We start from the raw sequence: 19450 nt of genomic DNA, 5'->3' as shown, positions 1-19450 counted from the left end.
TGATGTCAGTCTTCACCTATTTCTTACCTTGTTCAATCATTGGTTGGATTAAACTTCTTCATGCTTCTTAAACAACAAATTTCCATGTTTTCTTGCTTTGGAATATTTACTCTTACTTTTACTGGATTCTACAACTTCATTTATCCAAATCTTTCCTAATGATTCCATCTAAAATCAAATATCATTGCTTTTATTATGTCTTCCCTAATTAAGCTAGCTTTAAAATTTAATGAATGCCTACTATGTTCCAGATGTCATACTGGATGCTAACCTTCAACTATTTTATGGTATCCTGTTTAATTTTCCACAAGGCATGAGTTATTTGCAATATTACTGAAAATACTGAGAAGTCAGCATGTTAGCGGAGCCTTGGCTTAAACTCAATTGCACAATCCTCCAATTCAAAACGCTTTGTAATAAAAACAGTCAGTCATGTATGTCAAGTTTCTGAGTACCCATTGAAGTTTGTATTCAGTTTATGGTGCTATATATGTGTATATATATGCGTGTATATGTATATATATGTGTGTATATATGATAAGGGTATGTATGTATGTTACAAATTGATGTATATATAGTTAAAATATATGCTGTTTATGTGTCAATATACAGTGTGCATGTTTATGTGTGCATAATTGTGTGTGTGTGCCTATGTATATGTGCCTCACTCCTCATTTGATGTATTTGATGAGGGACAGGTGGTAGAGTATAATTCTTTAAATCTTCTCAGTATTTAGAACAGTGCCTTGAACACACACAGATCATTTCAAAATGAGGAAGTGAAATAGAATAAGTAATTTATAATAAAACACACAAAGTGATCTGATCCAAAAACCAATGGAAAGAGACTTATTTTTACAAGAAAATTAAATATGGTCACTATTGGGAAAACAAAGTTTATTTAAAACTTTTTCATCATCTGTGTTGGTTTTTCCTTGCTTTATTGGGCCTGAACACTATATTACACAGTTAAGCATATTTTGTTTTCTTTTACCTGATTAGAGCTGCTTAATGCTGGATTTAAAATAATGATGCACTTGTGTTAAGTCATATAACCATTTATTTTTTTTAACAAACTAATAACCACATTCTGTTAAAAGTTTCTTCATTTAACTGACAAAGTAGTGGATTGGTTTAAGTCACTATTTCTGGAAGCAGAACACCTAACTTCAAATCCCAGCTTTCCCATTGACTATGTGAACTTGAGCTAGTTACTTAATGTCAATGTGTGTTAATCTCTCTGTATGTAAAATTGTAAAAACAGTAGTACCTACCTCATGTATACATTATGAGGATTAAAAAATGATTAAGTTTTGTAAAGGACTCAGAATAGTGTCTTGCACATGATAAACTGTTTTAGTAAATCAGTCTAATTTTACCAGGTTTTATAGCTATTCAGCTTTTGTTCTTAACTATATAATTACATAGTTCAATTTGTGACTATAACGAAAGAGTGCATCCATTGGACTTTTAAGCAGTAGAATTACTTAAAAGTCTGTGTTAGTTTCCTAGAGCTTCCATAACAAATAACCAAAAACTGAGTGGCTTAAAAAAACAGAAATTATTGCCTCCCAATCTGGAGGCCAGATGTCCAAAACCAAGATGCCATCAGTGCTATGCTCTTTCACAAGATTCTAGGACAGAATCTGTTCCATGTCTTTCTCTTAGCTTCTGGTGTTGCTGACAATCTTTGGTGTTCCTTGACTCTAAGACATCCTTCTAATCTCTGTCCCCATTGTTGAATGACAATCTTCCTCTGTGTCTCTGTGTCTATATCTCTGTTTTGCTTTTTCTTTCTTTAAATTTTTCTTCAGCTTTTGAGTGCTGGGGTGTGTGTGGAAGATGTGCAGGTTTGTTACATAGGTAAACATGTGCCATGGTGGTTCGCTGCAGAGGTTAACCCATCACCCAGGTATCAAGCCCACATCCCTTAACTATTCTTTCTGGTGCTCTCTCTCAACCTACCCCCACTGACAGGCCCCAGTATAAGTTGTTCCCCCTATGTGTCCATGTGTTCTCATCATTCAGTTACCACTTATAAGAGAACATGTGGTATTTGGTTTTCTGTTCCTGCATTAGTCTGCTGTGGATAATGGCCTCCAACTCCATCCATGTGCCTGTGAAGGGCATGATTTTGTTCCTTTTGTGTCTGCATAGTATTCCATGGTGTATATGTACCACATTTCTATCACTGATGAACATTTGTGTTGATTCCATGTCCTTGCTATTGTAGTAGTGCTGCAGTGAACATACATGTGCATGTATCTTTATAATGGAATGATTTATATTCCTTTGGGTATATACTCAGTAATGGGATTGCTGGGTCAGATGGTATCTCTGCCTCTAGGTCTGTGAAAAATCATCACACAGTCTACAACAATGGTTGAAGTAATTTACATTCCCACCAACAGTGTAAAAGTGTTCCTTTTTCTCCACAACCTCGCCAGCATCTGTTGTTTCTTGACTTTTTAATAATTGCCGTTCTGACTGGTGTGAGACGATACCTCATTGTGGTTCTGATTTGCATTTCTCTAATGATCAGTGATGTTGAGCTTTTTCATATGTTTGTTGGCAACATGAATGTCTTCTTTTGAGAAGTGTCTGTTCATGTCCTTTGCCCACTTTTTATTGGGGTTGTTTGTTTTGTTCTTGTAAATTTGTTTAAGTTCCTTGTAGACACTGGATATTCAACTTTGGCAGATGGATAGATTGTAAAAAAGTTTTCCCCTTCTGTAGATTGTGTGTTTACTTTGATGACAGTTTCTTTTGCTGTGTAGAAGCTCTTTAGTTGAATTAGATCTCATTTGCCAATTTTTGATTTTGTTGCTATTCCTTTTGGAGTTTTCGTCATGAAATTTTTGCCTATGAATATGTCCTGAATGATATTGCCTATATTTTCTCCTAGGGTTTTTATAGCTTTAGGTTTTACATTTAAGTCTTTAATCCAGCTTGAGTTAATTTTTGTATAAGCTGAAAGGGAGGAGTCCAATTTCAATTTTCTGCATATGGCTAGCCAGTTTTCCCAGCACCATTTATTAAATAGAGAATCCTTTCTCCATTGCTTGTTTTTTGTCAGATTTGTTGAAGATCAGATGATTGTAGGTGTGTGGTCTTATTTCTGAGTTCTCTGTCCTGTTTCATTGGCCTATGTGTCTGTTTTTGTACCAGTACCATGCTGTTTTGATTACTGCAGCCTTGTAGAATAGCTTGAAGTTGGAAGCATGATGCCTCCAGCTTGGTTCTTTTTACCTGGGATTGTCTTGGCTAGTCAGGCTCTTTTTTGATTCCATGTGAATTTTAAAATAGCTTCTTCTAATTCTGTGAAGAATGTCAATGGTAGTTTAATGGGAATAGCACTAAATCTATAAATTACTTTGGGCAGTATGGCCGTTTACATGATACTGATTCTTCCCATCCATGAGCACGGAATGTTTCTCCATTTGTTTGTGTCCTCTATGATTTCCTTGAGAAGTGGCTTGTAGTTCTCCTTGAAAAGGTCCTTTATTACTTTGTTAGCTGTATTCCTAGGTATTTTATTCTCCTTATAGCAGTTGTGAATGGGAATTCATTCATGATTTGGCTCTGCTTGTCTGTTGTTGGTATATAGAAATGCTTGTGATTTTGCCATTGGTTTTGTATCCTGAGACTTTGCTGAAGTTGCTTATCAGCTTGAGAAGCTTTTGGGCTGAGATGATGAGGTTTTCTAGATATGGGATCATGTCATCTGCAAACAAAGACAATTCAACTTCCTCCAAATAAAAGATATTTGAATACCTTTTATTTCTTTCTTTTGTCTTCTTGCCTTGGCCCAAACTTCCAACTGTATTGAATAGGAATGGTAAGAGAGGGCATCCTTATCTTATGCTGGTTTTCAAGGGGAATGCTTCCAGTTTTTGCCCATTTAGTATGATATCAGCTGTGTGTGTGTGTGTGTGTGTGTGTGTTTTAGATGGAGTCTCTAGTCGCCCAGTCTGGAGTGCAATGCAACCTCCACCTCCTAGGTTCAAGCAATTCTTCTGCCTCAGCCTCCCGAGTAGCTGGGATTACAGATGCACGCCACCAGGCCCTGCTAAATTTTTTGGTAATTTTAGTAGAGACGGGATTTTGCCATGTTGCACAGGCTGGTCTTGAACTCCTAACCTCAGGTGATCCTCCCTCCTCGGCCTCCCAAAGTGCTGGGATTACAGGCTTGAGTCACCATGCCTGGCGTTGGTTTTGTTTTTTTTTTTAATTGTTTTTTAATAAATTATTTCTTCAATACCTAGTTTATAGTTAATTGTTTCTTCAATACCTAGCTTATTGTAAGTTTTTTATCATGAAGAGATGTTGAATTTTATTGAAGGCCTTTTCTGCACCTATTGAGAGAATCATGTGACTTTTGTCTTTATTTCTATGTATGTGGTGAATTACATTTGTTGATTTGTGTATGTTGAACCAGCTTTGCACCCCAGGGCTGAAGACTACTTGATCCTGGTGGATAAGCTTTTTGATGTGCTGCTGAATTCAGTTTGCCAGTATTTTATTGAGAATTTTTGCATCAATGTTCATCTGGAATATTGGCCTGAAGTTTTCTTTTTTTGTTGTTGTATCTCTGCCAAGTTTTACTATCAAAATGATGCTGGTTTCATAAAATGAGTTAGGGAAGAGTCCTTCCTTTTTAATTGTTTGGAATAGTTTGAGTAAAAATGGTTCCAGCTCTTTGTATCTCTGGTAGAATTCAGCTGTAAATCTGTCTGGTCCTGGGCTTTTTTTAGTTGGTAGGCTATTTATTACTGCCTCAATTTTAGAACTTGTTATTGTTTTATTCAAGGATTTAATTTATTCCTGGTTCAGTCTTGGGAGGGTGTATGTGTCCAGGAATTTATCCATTTCTTCTAGATTTTCTTGTTTATGTATATAGAAGCATTTATAGTATTCTCTGATGGTCATTTGCATATCTGTGGGGTCACTGGTGATATGCCCCTTATCATTTCTGATTGTGTCTATTTGGTTCTTCTCTTTTCTCTGATTTATGAGTCTAGCTAGCATTCTATCTATTTCATTTTTCCAAAAAAAAAAAAAAAACTGCTGGATTTGTTGATTTTTTGAAGACAAAATTTAAAAAATTTTGATGTTTTGGTCTCTACCTACTTCAGCTCCTCTCTGATCTTGTTTTTTTTTTTTTTTTTTTTTTTTTTTTTTTTTTTTTTTTGTTTGTTTTTTTTTTCCTTGTCTTCTGCTAGCTTTCAGGCTTGTTTGCTCTTGGTTCTCTAGTTCTTTTAGTTGTGTTAGGATGTAGAATTGAGCTATTTATAGCTTTTTGATATGGGCATTTAGTGCTATAAATTTCTGTCTTAACACTGATTTAGCTTTCAAAGAACTTGATTTCTGCCTCAATTTCATTATTTAACAAGGAGTCATTCAGGAGCAAGTTGTCAATTTTCCATGTAGTTGTGTGGTTTTGAGTGAGTTTCTTAATCTTGAGTTATAATTGATTGTGCTGTAGTCTGAGAGATTGTTATTTCAGTTCTTTTGCATTTGCTGAGGAATGTTTTACTTCTGATTATGTGATCAATTTTGGAGTAAGTGCCATGTGGCAATAAGAATAATGTATATTCTGGGTGGAGAGTTCTGTAGATATCTTTCAGGTCTGCTTGATCCAGAGCTGAGTTCAGGTACTGAATATCTTTGTTAATTTTCTCTCTCAGTGATCTGTCTAATATTGTCAGTGGGCTATTAAAGACTTCCACTGTTATATGTAGGAGTCTAAGTCTCTTTGTAGGTCTCTAAGAACTTGCTTTATGAATCTAGGTACTCCTTGTATTGGGTACATATTTATCTAGGATAGTTAGCTCTTCTTGTTGATTTGAATCCTTTACCATTATGTAATGCCCTTCTTTGTCTTTTTTGATCTTTGTTGATTTAAAGTCTGTTTTATGAGACAGTAGGATTATGACCCCTACTTTTTTCTGTTTTCCATTTGCTTGGTAAATTTTTCTCTATTCCTTTATTTTAAGCCTATGTGTGTCTTTTCATGTGAGATGGGTCTCCTGAAGACAGCATCCTAATGGGGCTTGACTCTTTATCCAGTTTGCCACTCTGTGTCTTTTAATTGGGGCATTTAGCCCATTTACATTTAAGGTTAATATTGTTATGTGAGAATTTGATCCTGCCATCATTGTGCTAGCTGGTTAATTTTCAGACTTGTTTATGGGATTGCTTCCTAGTGTCATTGGTCTGCGTACTTCAGTGTGCTTTTGCAGTGGCTGGTAACTGTTTTTACTTTCCATATTTTGTGCTTCTTTCAGGAGTTCTTGCAAGGCAGGCCTGGTGGTGACATGTTTCCTCAGCATTTGTTTGTCTGAAAAGGATCTCGTTTTTCCTTTGCTTCTGAAGCTTAGTTTGGCCAGATAATAAATTCTGGATTGGGAATTCTTCTTAAGAATGTTGAATATTGGCCCCTAATCTCCTCTGGCTTATAGAGTTTCTACTGAGAGGTCTGCTGTTAGTCTGATGGACTTACCTTTGTAGGTGACCTGGCCTTTTTCTCTGTCTGCCCTTAAATTTTTTCTTTCATTTCAACCTTGGAGAATCTGATGATTATGTGTCTTGGGGTTGGTCTTCTCATGGAGTATCTTACTGGGGTTCTCTTTATTTCCTGACTTTGAACGTTGGCTTGTGTTGCTAGGTTGGGGAAGTTCTCCTGGATGATATCCTGAAGTATGTTTTCCAACTTGGTTTCATTCCCCCTGTGTTTTTCAGGTATTCCAATCAGTCATATGTTCAGTCTTTTTACATAATCCCATATGTCTCAGAGGTTTTGTTCATTCCTCTTCATTCTTTTTTCTCTATTCTTGTCTGCCTGTCCTACTTCAGAAAGATAGTCTTCAAGCTCTGAGATGCTTTCCTCTGCTTGTTCTATTTGGCTATATTGATACTTGTAATTGCATTGTGAAGTTCTCATGTTGTGTTTTTCAGCTCTATCAGGTCAGTTATGTTTCTCTCTTAACTGGCTGTTCTGGTTATCAGCTCCTGTAATGTTTTATCATTATTCTTAGCTTCTTGGCATTGGATTAGAACATGCTCCTTTAGTTCAGTGAATTTCATTATTACCCACCTTCGGAAGACTACTTCTGTCAATTTATCCATCTCAGCCTTAGCCCAGTTCTGTGCCCTTGCTGGAAAGATGTCGTGGTCGTTTGGAGGAGAAGAGGCACTCTGGCTTTTTGAGTTTTCAGTGTTTTTGCATTGATTCTTTCTCATCTCTGTAGGCTTAGCTATCTTTGATCTTTGGGGTTGCTGACCTTTGAATGGGGTTTTTGTGGGGTCTTTTCAGTTGATGTTGTTGCTGCTTTCTGGTTTTTTATAATTATTTATTGTTATTATTATTTTAACAGTCAGGCCACTCTTCTGTAGGGCTCCTGTGTTTTGCTGGGGGTCACTTCAGACCCTAGTCACCTCGGTCCCTTCTGCACTTAGAGGTATCACCAGTGAAGGCTGTGAAACAACAAAGATGGAAGCCTGCTCCTTCCTCTGGGAGCTCTGTCCAAAGGGGGCATCAACCTGGTGCCAGCTGGAATGCTCCTAGTAGGAGGTGTCTGGAGACCCCTTTTAGGAGGTCTCATACAGTCAGGAGGAATGGAATCAAGGACTCGCTTAAAGAAGCAGTCTGGTGGCCCCTTGGCAGAGCCGGTGCCCTGCACTAGCTGCCCAGCCTCTCCAGTCGCCTGGCAAGACTAAGTCTACTGAACCACAGAGACAGCAGCTGCCCCTCCCCCAGGTCCTCCATTCCAGGGAGAGATCACAGTTCTGTTCATATAGCCATGACTGGAGTTGCTGAAATTCCCATAGGGAGGCCTCACTCAGTGAGGAGGGATGGATCATGTTCCCACTTCAAGAAACAGGCTGGCCACAATCAGCACAGCAACTTGTGGTAGGTTGTGGGGAATTCCTTTTGGTCCCCGGTGCCAGTAGGCTAGAGTGGTTGACTCCAACTGCAGACATGGTAACTGCCCCTCCCTCTGGGAACTCAGTCCCTCTCAGGCTGTCACCAGCCTGCCACTGCTTGCTTGGTAGAATTCTAAGCCAGTGGGTCTTGTGAGGTGCCATGGGAGTGGAGCCCCACAGGAAGATGCCTCCCTGTATTGAGCCCCCTTTTCAGGGGAATGACTGGGACCTCTTCCTTCCCGGAACTCCCAGGACTGGAGAATGCAAAACCCCTGGGTTTTCCTGCATACCCAAGTGAACAAGTAGCTGTTCCACCAAGACTCCACAAAGCTCTGTGCTTCGGACCAAGGCCCTGGTGACCTGGGCTCCGGAGGGGATCTCCTGATACACAGCTTGCGAAAATCCATACGAAAGGTGTGGCTTCCTGGGCAGGGTCGCACAATTACTCGCCACCTCCCTTGGCTGTGTGGGGGCTCCGTGGCTTCCTGCTGCTCCCAGGTGAGCCATCACCCCACCCTGCTTTTCCTCAGTCTCTGTGTGTCAAGCCGTCTGCCTACTCAGTCCCGTTGTGAGAATCTGGATACCTCAGTCAAAGGTACAGTGTACCCTCGCTGTTTTGTGAGTGCCACGGACCACAGCTGCTTCTAATTAGCCATCCTCTCCCCTGTTATATTTTTCTTATTAGGACAACAGTCATGTTGGATGAGGTCCTACTCTAATTGGGTATGACCCTTTCTTAGCTTGATTACATCTTTAAAGACCCTATTTCTAAATAAGGTCACTGTGTTAGTATGGGGCTGGGTAATTTACAGAGAGAATGTGTTTATTTTACTCATGGTTCTGTAGAGTGTGTAGGAATCCTGGTGCCAGCATCTCCTCCTAATGAGGCCTCAGGAAGCTTATAATCAGAAGGGAAAGGGTAGGAGTGTATCACATGGCAAGAAAGGAAGTAAGAGGGAGAGTGGGGAAGCACTACAGTCTTTTAAACAATCAGATTTTGCATCAGCTCAGAGAGAGAATTCACTCATTACCAAGGGAATGGTGTTGAGCCATTCATAAAGGATCCACCCCTGTGATCCAATCACCCCCCACCAGGTCCCACCCTCAATATTGGTGGTTACTTTTCAACATGAGATTTGGAGGGGACAAACATCCAAACCGTATCACTCCACCCCAGCTCCCTAAATCTCATGTCTTTCTCGCATTGCAAAATACAAGCATGCCTTCCCAATAGTCCCTGAAAGTCCTAACTTGTTACAGCATCAAGTTAAAGTACTAATTCTCACCTGAGACACATCTTTTTCCAAATATGAGCCTGTAAAATAAAAAGACAAGTTGTTTACTTCTAAGGTACAATAGTTGTGTAGGCATTGGCTAGACATTCCCATTCCAAAAGGGAGAAATTGGCCAAAAGAAAGGGGCAACGTGTCCCATGTGAGTCTGAAACCCAGACTAGAATAGGGCAGTGATGCCCCAGGCCTGGCTCACAGAACCGTTCTTTTTTCCCAGGCCTCTCGGCCTGTGATGGGAGGGGCAGCCTGGAAGATTTCTGAAATGCCTTTGAAGCCTTTTTTCCCATTGTTTTGGATAGTAACACCTGGCTCCCTCTTAGTCAGGCAAATCTCTCTAGCAAGTGATTTTTCTGCAGCCTGCTTATATTCCTCTCCTGAAAAAGATTTTTCTTTTTCTGCCACATAGCCAAGCTGCAAATTTTCCAAACTTTTATATTATGCTTCCCTATTAATTATAAATTCTAACTTTAAGTCATTTCTGTGCTCCCACCTCTGATTATAGGTTGTTAGATGCAGCCACATCAAATTTTGAACACTTTGCTGCTTGGAAATTTCTTCTACCAGATACCTTAGGTCATCTTACGTTCAATGCTCCCACAGCAGGATCCTAGGGATCCCACAGATCCCTAGGGCATGTACATGTGTCCAAGCTGTTTGCTAGGGCATGAACAGGTGACCTTTACTCCAGTTCCCAATAGCTTCCTAATTTCCATCTGAGACTTCATCAGCCTGGACTTCTGTCTCCATATCTCTATCAGCGTTTTGGTCACAACCATTTAACCAGTGTCTAAGAAGTTATACACTTTCCCTTGTCTTCCTACCTTCTTCTGAGCCCTTCAAACTTTTCCAGTCTCTGCCCATTACCCAGTTCCAAAGTTGCTTCCACATATTCAGTTATGTTTCCATCAACATCCCACTCCTAGGTATCAATATTCTGTTAGTTTGTTCTTGTGTTGTTATAAAGAAACACCTGAAGTTGACTAATTTATGAAGAAAAGATGTTTATTTTGGTTCACGGTTCTGCAGGCTGTACAGGAGGTGTGGTGCCAGCATCTGCTTCTGGCGATGGCCTCACAGAGCTTCCAGTAATGGCAGAAAGTGAAGGGGAGTAGTGTATTACACGACAAGAGAAGGAGTAAGAGAGAGAGGAAGGATGTCTTTTTAACAGCCAGATCTTGTGTGAACTCAGAGTGAGAATTCAGTCATTACCAGGGTATGGCACTAAGCTATTCATGAAGGATCCTTCCCATGATCTAACACATCCCCCTAGGCCCCACCTCCAATACTGGAGGACACATTTTAAGATGAGATTTGGGGGGGGCGGAGCAAGATGGCCGAATAGGAACAGCTCCAGTCTCCAACTCCCAGCGCGAGCGACACAGAAGACCGGCGATTTCTGCATTTTCAACTGAGGTACTGGGTTCATCTCACTGGGGAGTGCCAGACGATCGGTGCTGGTCAGCTGCTGCAGCCCGACCAGCGAGAGCTGAAGCAGGGCGAGGCATTGCCTCACCTGGAAAGCGCAAGGGGGAAGGGAATCCCTTTTCCTAGCCAGGGGAACTGAGACACACAACACCTGGAAAATCGGGTAACTCCCACCCCAATACTGCGCTTTAAGCAGACAGGCACACCAGGAGATCATATCCCACACCTGGCCGGGAGTGTCCCACACCCACGGAGCCTCCCTCATTGCTAGCACAGCAGTCTGTGATCTACCGGCAAGGCAGCAGCGAGGCTGGGGGAGGGGCGCCCGCCATTGCTGAGGCTTAAGTAGGTAAACAAAGCTGCTGGGAAGCTCGAACTGGGTGGAGCTCACAGCAGCTCAAGGAAACCTGCCTGTCTCTGTAGACTCCACCTCTGGGGACAGGGCACAGTAAATAATAACAAACGCAGCAGCTCTGCAGACGCAAACGACTCTGTCTGACAGCTTTGAAGAGAGCAGTGGATCTCCCAACACAGAGGTTGAGATCTGAGAAGGGACAGACTCCCTGCTCAAGTGGGTCCCTGACCCCTGAGTAGCCTAACTGGGAGACATCCCCCACTAGGGGCAGTCTGACACCCCACACCTCACAGGGTGGAGTACACCCCTGAGAGGAAGATTCCAAAGCAAGAATCAGACAGGTACACTCGCTGTTCAGAAATATTCTATCTTCTGCAGCCTCTGCTGCTGATACCCAGGCAAACAGGGTCTGGAGTGGACCTCAAGCAATCTCCTACAGCTACAACCTACAGCTGAGGATCCTGACTGTTAGAAGGAAAGCTATCAAACAGGAAGGACACCTACACCAGAACCCCATCAGTACATCACCATCATCAAAGACCAGACGCAGATAAAACCACAAAGATGGGGAAAAAGCAGGGCAGAAAAGCTGGAAATTCAAAAAATAAGAGCGCATCTCCCCCGGCAAAGGAGCGCAGCTCATCGCCAGCAACGGATCAAAGTTGGACGGAGAATGACTTCGACGAGATGAGAGAAGAAGGCTTCAGTCCATCAAATTTCTCAGAGCTAAAGGAGGAATTACGTACCCAGCGCAAAGAAACTAAAAATCTTGAAAAAAAAGTGGAAGAATTGATGGCTAGAGTAATTAATGCAGAGAAGCTCACAAACGAAATGAAAGAGACGAAAACCATGGCACGAGAAATACGTGACAAATGCACAAGCTTCAGTAACCGTCTCGATCAACTGGAAGAAAGAATGTCAGCGATGGAGGATCAAATGAATGAAATGAAGCGAGAAGAGAAACCAAAAGAAAAAAGAAGAAAAAGAAATGAACAAAGCCTGCAAGAAGTATGGGATTATGTAAAAAGACCAAATCTACGTCTGATTGGGGTGCCTGAAAGTGAGGGGGAAAATGGAACCAAGTTGGAAAACACTCTTCAGGATATCATCCAGGAGAACTTCCCCAACCTAGTAGGGCAGGCCAACATTCAAATCCAGGAAATACAGAGAACGCCACAAAGATACTCCTCGAGAAGAGCAACTCCAAGACACATAATTGCCAGATTCACCAAAGTTGAAATGAAGGAAAAAATCTTAAGGGCAGCCAGAGAGAAAGGTCGGGTTACCCACAAAGGGAAGCCCATCAGACTAACAGCAGATCTCTCGGCAGAAACTCTTCAAGCCAGAAGAGAGTGGGGGCCAATATTCAACATTCTTAAAGAAAAGAATTTTAAACCCAGAATTTTATATCCAGCCAAACTAAGTTTCATAAGTGAAGGAGAAATAAAATCCTTTACAGATAAGCAAATGCTTAGAGATTTTGTCACCACTAGGCCTGCCTTACAAGAGACCCTGAAGGAAGCACTAAACATGGAAAGGAACAACCGGTACCAGCCATTGCAAAAACATGCCAAAATGTAAAGACCATCAAGGCTAGGAAGAAACTGCATCAACTAACGAGCAAAATAACCAGTTAATATCATAATGGCAGGATCAAGTTCACACATAACAATCTTAACCTTAAATGTAAATGGACTAAATGCTCCAATTAAAAGACACAGACTGGCAAACTGGATAAAGAGTCAAGACCCATCAGTCTGCTGTATTCAGGAGACCCATCTCACACGCAGAGACATACATAGGCTCAAAATAAAGGGATGGAGGAAGATTTACCAAGCAAATGGAGAACAAAAAAAAGCGGGGGTTGCAATACTAGTCTCTGATAAAACAGACTTTAAACCATCAAAGATCAAAAGAGACAAAGAAGGCCATTACATAATGGTAAAGGGATCAATTCAACAGGAAGAGCTAACTATCCTAAATATATATGCACCCAATACAGGAGCACCCAGATTCATAAAGCAAGTCCTTAGAGACTTACAAAGAGACTTAGACTCCCATACAATAATAATGGGAGACTTCAACACTCCACTGTCAACATTAGACAGATCAACGAGACAGAAAGTTAACAAGGATATCCAGGAATTGAACTCATCTCTGCAGCAAGCAGACCTAATAGACATCTATAGAACTCTCCACCCCAAATCAACAGAATATACATTCTTCTCAGCACCACATCGTACTTACTCCAAAATTGACCACGTAATCGGAAGTAAAGCACTCCTCAGCAAATGTACAAGAACAGAAATTATAACAAACTGTCTCTCAGACCACAGTGCAATCAAATTAGAACTCAGGACTAAGAAACTCAATCAAAACCGCTCAACTACATGGAAACTGAACAACCTGCTCCTGAATGACTACTGGGTACATAACAAAATGAAGGCAGAAATAAAGATGTTCTTTGAAACCAATGAGAACAAAGATACAACATACCAGAATCTCTGGGACACATTTAAAGCAGTGTGTAGAGGGAAATTTATAGCACTAAATGCCCACAAGAGAAAGCAGGAAAGATCTAAAATTGACACTCTAACATCGCAATTAAAAGAACTAGAGAAGCAAGAGCAAACACATTCGAAAGCTAGCAGAAGGCAAGAAATAACTAAGATCAGAGCAGAACTGAAGGAGATAGAGACACAAAAAACCCTCCAAAAAATCAATGAATCCAGGAGTTGGTTTTTTGAAAAGATCAACAAAATTGACAGACCACTAGCAAGACTAATAAAGAAGAAAAGAGAGAAGAATCAAATCGACGCAATTAAAAATGATAAAGGGGATATCACCACCGACCCCACAGAAATACAAACTACCATCAGAGAATACTATAAACACCTCTACGCAAATAAACTGGAAAATCTAGAAGAAATGGATAATTTCCTGGACACTTACACTCTTCCAAGACTAAACCAGGAAGAAGTTGAATCCCTGAATAGACCAATAGTAGGCTCTGAAATTGAGGCAATAATTAATAGCCTACCAACCAAAAAAAGTCCAGGACCAGATGGATTCACAGCTGAATTCTACCAGAGGTACAAGGAGGAGCTGGTACCATTCCTTCTGAAACTATTCCAATCAATAGAAAAAGAGGGAATCCTCCCTAACTCATTTTATGAGGCCAACATCATCCTGATACCAAAGCCTGGCAGAGACACAACAAAAAAAGAGAATTTTAGACCAATATCCCTGATGAACATCGATGCAAAAATCCTCAATAAAATACTGGCAAACCGGATTCAGCAGCACATCAAAAAGCTTATCCACCATGATCAAGTGGGCTTCATCCCTGGGATGCAAGGCTGGTTCAACATTCGCAAATCAATAAACATAATCCAGCATATAAACAGAACCAAAGACAAGAACCACATCATTATCTCAATAGATGCAGAAAAGGCTTTTGACAAAATTCAACAGCCCTTCATGCTAAAAACGCTCAATAAATTCGGTATTGATGGAACGTACCTCAAAATAATAAGAGCCATTTATGACAAACCCACAGCCAATATCATACTGAATGGGCAAAAACTGGAAAAATTCCCTTTGAAAACTGGCACAAGACAGGGATGCCCTCTCTTACCACTCCTATTCAACATAGTGTTGGAAGTTCTGGCTAGGGCAATCAGGCAACAGAAAGAAATCAAGGGGATTCAGTTAGGAAAAGAAGAAGTCAAATTGTCCCTGTTTGCAGACGACATGATTGTATATTTAGAAAACCCCATTGTCTCAGCCCAAAATCTCCTTAAGCTGATCAGCAACTTCAGCAAAGTCTCAGGATACAAAATTAATGTGCAAAAATCACAAGCATTCTTATACACCAGTGACAGTCAAACAGAGAGCCAAATCAGGAATGAACTTCCATTCACAATTGCTTCAAAGAGAATAAAATACCTAGGAATCCAACTTACAAGGGATGTAAAGGACCTCTTCAAGGAGAACTACAAACCACTGCTCAGTGAAATCAAAGAGGACACAAACAAATGGAAGAACATACCATGCTCATGGATAGGAAGAATCAATATCGTGAAAATGGCCATACTGCCCAAGGTAATTTATAGATTCAATGCCATCCCCATCAAGCTACCAATGAGCTTCTTCACAGAATTGGAAAAAACTGCTTTAAAGTTCATATGGAACCAAAAAAGAGCCCGCATCTCCAAGACAATCCTAAGTCAAAAGAACAAAGCTGGAGGCATCACGCTACCTGACTTCAAACTATACTACAAGGCTACAGTAACCAAAACAGCATGGTACTGGTACCAAAACAGAGATATAGACCAATGGAACAGAACAGAGTCCTCAGAAATAATACCACACATCTACAGCCATCTGATCTTTGACAAACCTGAGAGAAACAAGAAATGGGGAAAGGATTCCCTATTTAATAAATGGTGCTGGGAAAACTGGCTAGCCATAAGTAGAAAGCTGAAACTGGATCCTTTCCTTACTCCTTATACGAAAATTAATTCAAGATGGATTAGAGACTTAAATGTTAGACCTAATACCATAAAAATCCTAGAAGAAAACCTAGGTAGTACCATTCAGGACATAGGCATGGGCAAAGACTTCATGTCTAAAACACCAAAAGCAACGGCAGCAAAAGCCAAAATTGACAAATGGGATCTCATCAAACTAAAGAGCTTCTGCACAGCAAAAGAAACTACCATCAGAGTGAACAGGCAACCTACAGAATGGGAGAAAATTTTTGCAATCTACTCATCTGACAAAGGGCTAATATCCAGAACCTACAAAGAACTCAAACAAATTTACAAGAAAAAAACAAACAACCCCATCCAAAAGTGGGCAAAGGATATGAACAGACATTTCTCAAAAGAAGACATTCATACAGCCAACAGACACATGAAAAAATGCTCATCATCACTGGCCATCAGAGAAATGCAAATCAAAACCACAATGAGATACCATCTCACACCAGTTAGAATGGCGATCATTCAAAAGTCAGGAAACAACAGGTGCTGGAGAGGATGTGGAGAAATAGGAACACTTTTACACTGTTGGTGGGAGTGTAAACTAGTTCAACCATTATGGAAAACAGTATGGCGATTCCTCAAGGATCTAGAACTAGATGTACCATATGACCCAGCCATCCCATTACTGGGTATATACCCAAAGGATTATAAATTATGCTGCTATAAGGACACATGCACACGTATGTTTATTGCAGCACTATTCACAATAGCAAAGACTTGGAATCAACCCAAATGTCCATCAGTGACAGATTGGATTAAGAAAATGTGGCACATATACACCATGGAATACTATGCAGCCATAAAAAAGGATGAGTTTGTGTCCTTTGTAGGGACATGGATGCAGCTGGAAACCATCATTCTTAGCAAACTATCACAAGAACAGAAAACCAAACACCGCATGTTCTCACTCGTAGGTGGGAACTGAACAATGAGATCACTTGGACTCGGGAAGGGGAACATCACACACCGGGGCCTATCATGGGGAGGGGGGAGGGGGGAGGGATTGCATTGGGAGTTATACCTGATGTAAATGACGAGTTGATGGGTGCAGCACACCAACATGGCACAAGTATACATATGTAGCAAACCTGCACGTTGTGCACATGTACCCTACAACTTGAAGTTTAATAATAATAAATAAATTAAAAAAAAAAAAAAAAAAAAAAAGAATTTAACCAAAAAAAAAAAAAAGATGAGATTTGGAAGGGACAAACATCGAAAGCATCTCAGTCAGATAAACAGGAAATGAAGTTTGGGGCTCCAACATGTCTTTTTTGGGGGGCACACAATTCATCCCGCAACAAAGACCTTTCATTTAATTTTTTTGTTTAGTTGAGAGTAATTCTTTTAAACCACTAATCCTTGTCATACTATCTGTCAGCCTTCAGTAATTTGACTAGCTCATATTGAATCTAGTAGCTCAGAGATAAAACAAAGAGATTCTAAAAATAGTCATAACTGGTTCTCAGATATTGATTTTGGTCTATTGAGGTATTGTCACAATACCTTCATTTCTAATGTAAGTAGTCTGATTTTATTTGAGACATCAGTAAGGAATCACGTTGATTACACCAACATGGCAGATAAAAGATTTTGGTAGAAAATCTAACAATTATTTGTTAAATATGTTAAATTTGTTAAATATTAAATACCACCCTTATTCAATCTTAACCCTCAACATTTCATTTTCTACATTGCTGCTTCTAGAATTTATTCCTAAACAATTAAGTAAAATGTATCTTAGGTTATCATCAGACTGATTTTTGTTTTGTTTTCTTAATATAGCTAGAATCAAATGCATGTATGTCTATCACCAGGTTGCTAGAACTCAGACTTCGAATGTTGTCAATAGATTTGTTTGAATGTTTTGTTACAGAAAATGTAAAGTGCTCGATGTAGAATAGGTGTAATATTTTAAATACATTCACCATGCACTTATCAACGGCTTATCGTCTGCTAATCACTGTGCCAAGTTTTGGAGACATAAATATGCTAAGGCAAAAATTCCTTCTCTCAAGAAACAGTCTGTGGAAGACACAACTATGTAAATAGGTGTGTAACACTATAATAAATACCATAGTAGGAAAATGTAATCAGTTATGGGTCCACACATAATTTCCTTTTGGAATGTGAGCCTGCTACCTGTTTTGTTTGTTTTACAGCCCACATGCTCAGAGGTAAGAATGGCATTCATATTTTAATTGTTTAAAATAATTCAAAAGAAGAATAATAGTTTATGACAAGTGAAACTGATATGAAACTAACATTTCAGTGTTCATAAATAAAATTTTATTGGCACACAGTTCTTCCCATTCTTGATGTATTATCTATGGCTTTTCTTACGCTATATTTAGATAGTAGAATACTTACGACAGAGATGTTGTGGTCCTTGAAGCCTAAAATATTTATTATTTAGCCCTTTATAAAAAAAGTTTAGCAATGCTTGTATAAGGCGCTTTTGGAATAATGAAGAAAGGGTGACTATTATTTTTTGAAAAACTAACAGTGACTTGTGACTATGAAGAAATTTGCATTTAACTTTTATTCACTTGAAAGTACTGAGAGAGGCCAGGCGCGGTGGCTCAAGCCTGTAATCCCAGCACTTTGGGAGGCCGAGACGGGCGGATCACGAGGTCAGGAGATCGAGACCATCCTGGCTAACACGGTGAAACCCCGTCTCTACTAAAAAGTACAAAAAACTAGCCGGGCGAGGTGGCGGGCGCCTGTAGTCCCAGCTACTCCGGAGGCTGAGGCAGGAGAATGGCGTGAACCCAGGAGGCGGAGCTTGCGGTGAGCAGAGATCCGGCCACTGCACTCCAGCCTGGGTGACAGAGCCAGACTCCGTCTCAAAAAAAAAAAAAAAAAAAAAGAAAAAAGAAAGTACTGAGAGAAAGAACTCAAGAAAACTGCAAGGCTGTTTATTGATAAGTGGATCCTGAAATTTACCAGTGTATGAAGCAGCCAGAGTTAAGTGGTGCCCAGGAAAGGATCATGTGTGAATAAGACACATATTATTTGTCCTGGGACCTTTCAAGTTTAATCTGAGAGATATGGCGTTAATTTTAATTTTACATATGCCCCATCTTCTTACGAATCTTTCTTTCTATCTAACACCGGTAATTTCTAGAGAATTATTTGAAAATAACTGTCCATTCCTGAGGCTATTGTGTTTCAGTCCACTAGAACCCTCCAGCAGACCAACGGGAACCTCGAGAAGTGCCTATAAACTCCACTTTCTTACCATTACCAGGGAGGCAGTGCAGAGTTGGGTTTTTTAGAAAAGCCAACCTTAAATCCTTTCTATTGAGGCTAATTGATCAATAACGAGTCATCACACTTACAAATGGTTTAATGTAAACAAATAGTTTTTTAATTTAAAAGTTTCTGATATTTTAATTCAGTAACTGAGAATTCATCCAGAATGAATGATATGAATGTACAAAAAGAGCCACTTAGAAAAGGAATAACTTTCCTTATCTTTCTTCCTGGACTGAACTAATTTTTTCTATATAAAATGTCTATTGTTTCCTTCTCTGTTTCACAAAAGTAGCTTTATTTTTATGAAACTTTTCTCTTTTCCCTTTTCTTTTTCTTTCATTTTCTAATAGAACAAAGCAGAAAGTGAAAATTTTCTCTTGGACTTGATTTGGAAGTGGAAAAGATTTTTTGTAGGCATAAAATGAATGACAGAAAGATAACATTTTGATATCTCTGAGATAATGCTGGATGATGTTAACTGTAGTTTAAATTTACTTCCCGGCTTGCCTTGGGTTGGAATATCACTTTCAGATCACTCAATACTAAGGATGTAAAGATGGTTCTATAAGTTACAATTGTATGTTACATCAATTGTACATTTCTTCAAAGATCATTCAAGGCTTTTTTAAAAATTGTTTTGAGGTATT

Source organism: Chlorocebus sabaeus, chromosome 18 (genome assembly GCF_047675955.1).
Source record: "Chlorocebus sabaeus isolate Y175 chromosome 18, mChlSab1.0.hap1, whole genome shotgun sequence".
NCBI lineage: Eukaryota > Metazoa > Chordata > Mammalia > Primates > Cercopithecidae > Chlorocebus > Chlorocebus sabaeus.
This window is presented reverse-complemented; position numbering follows the sequence as displayed.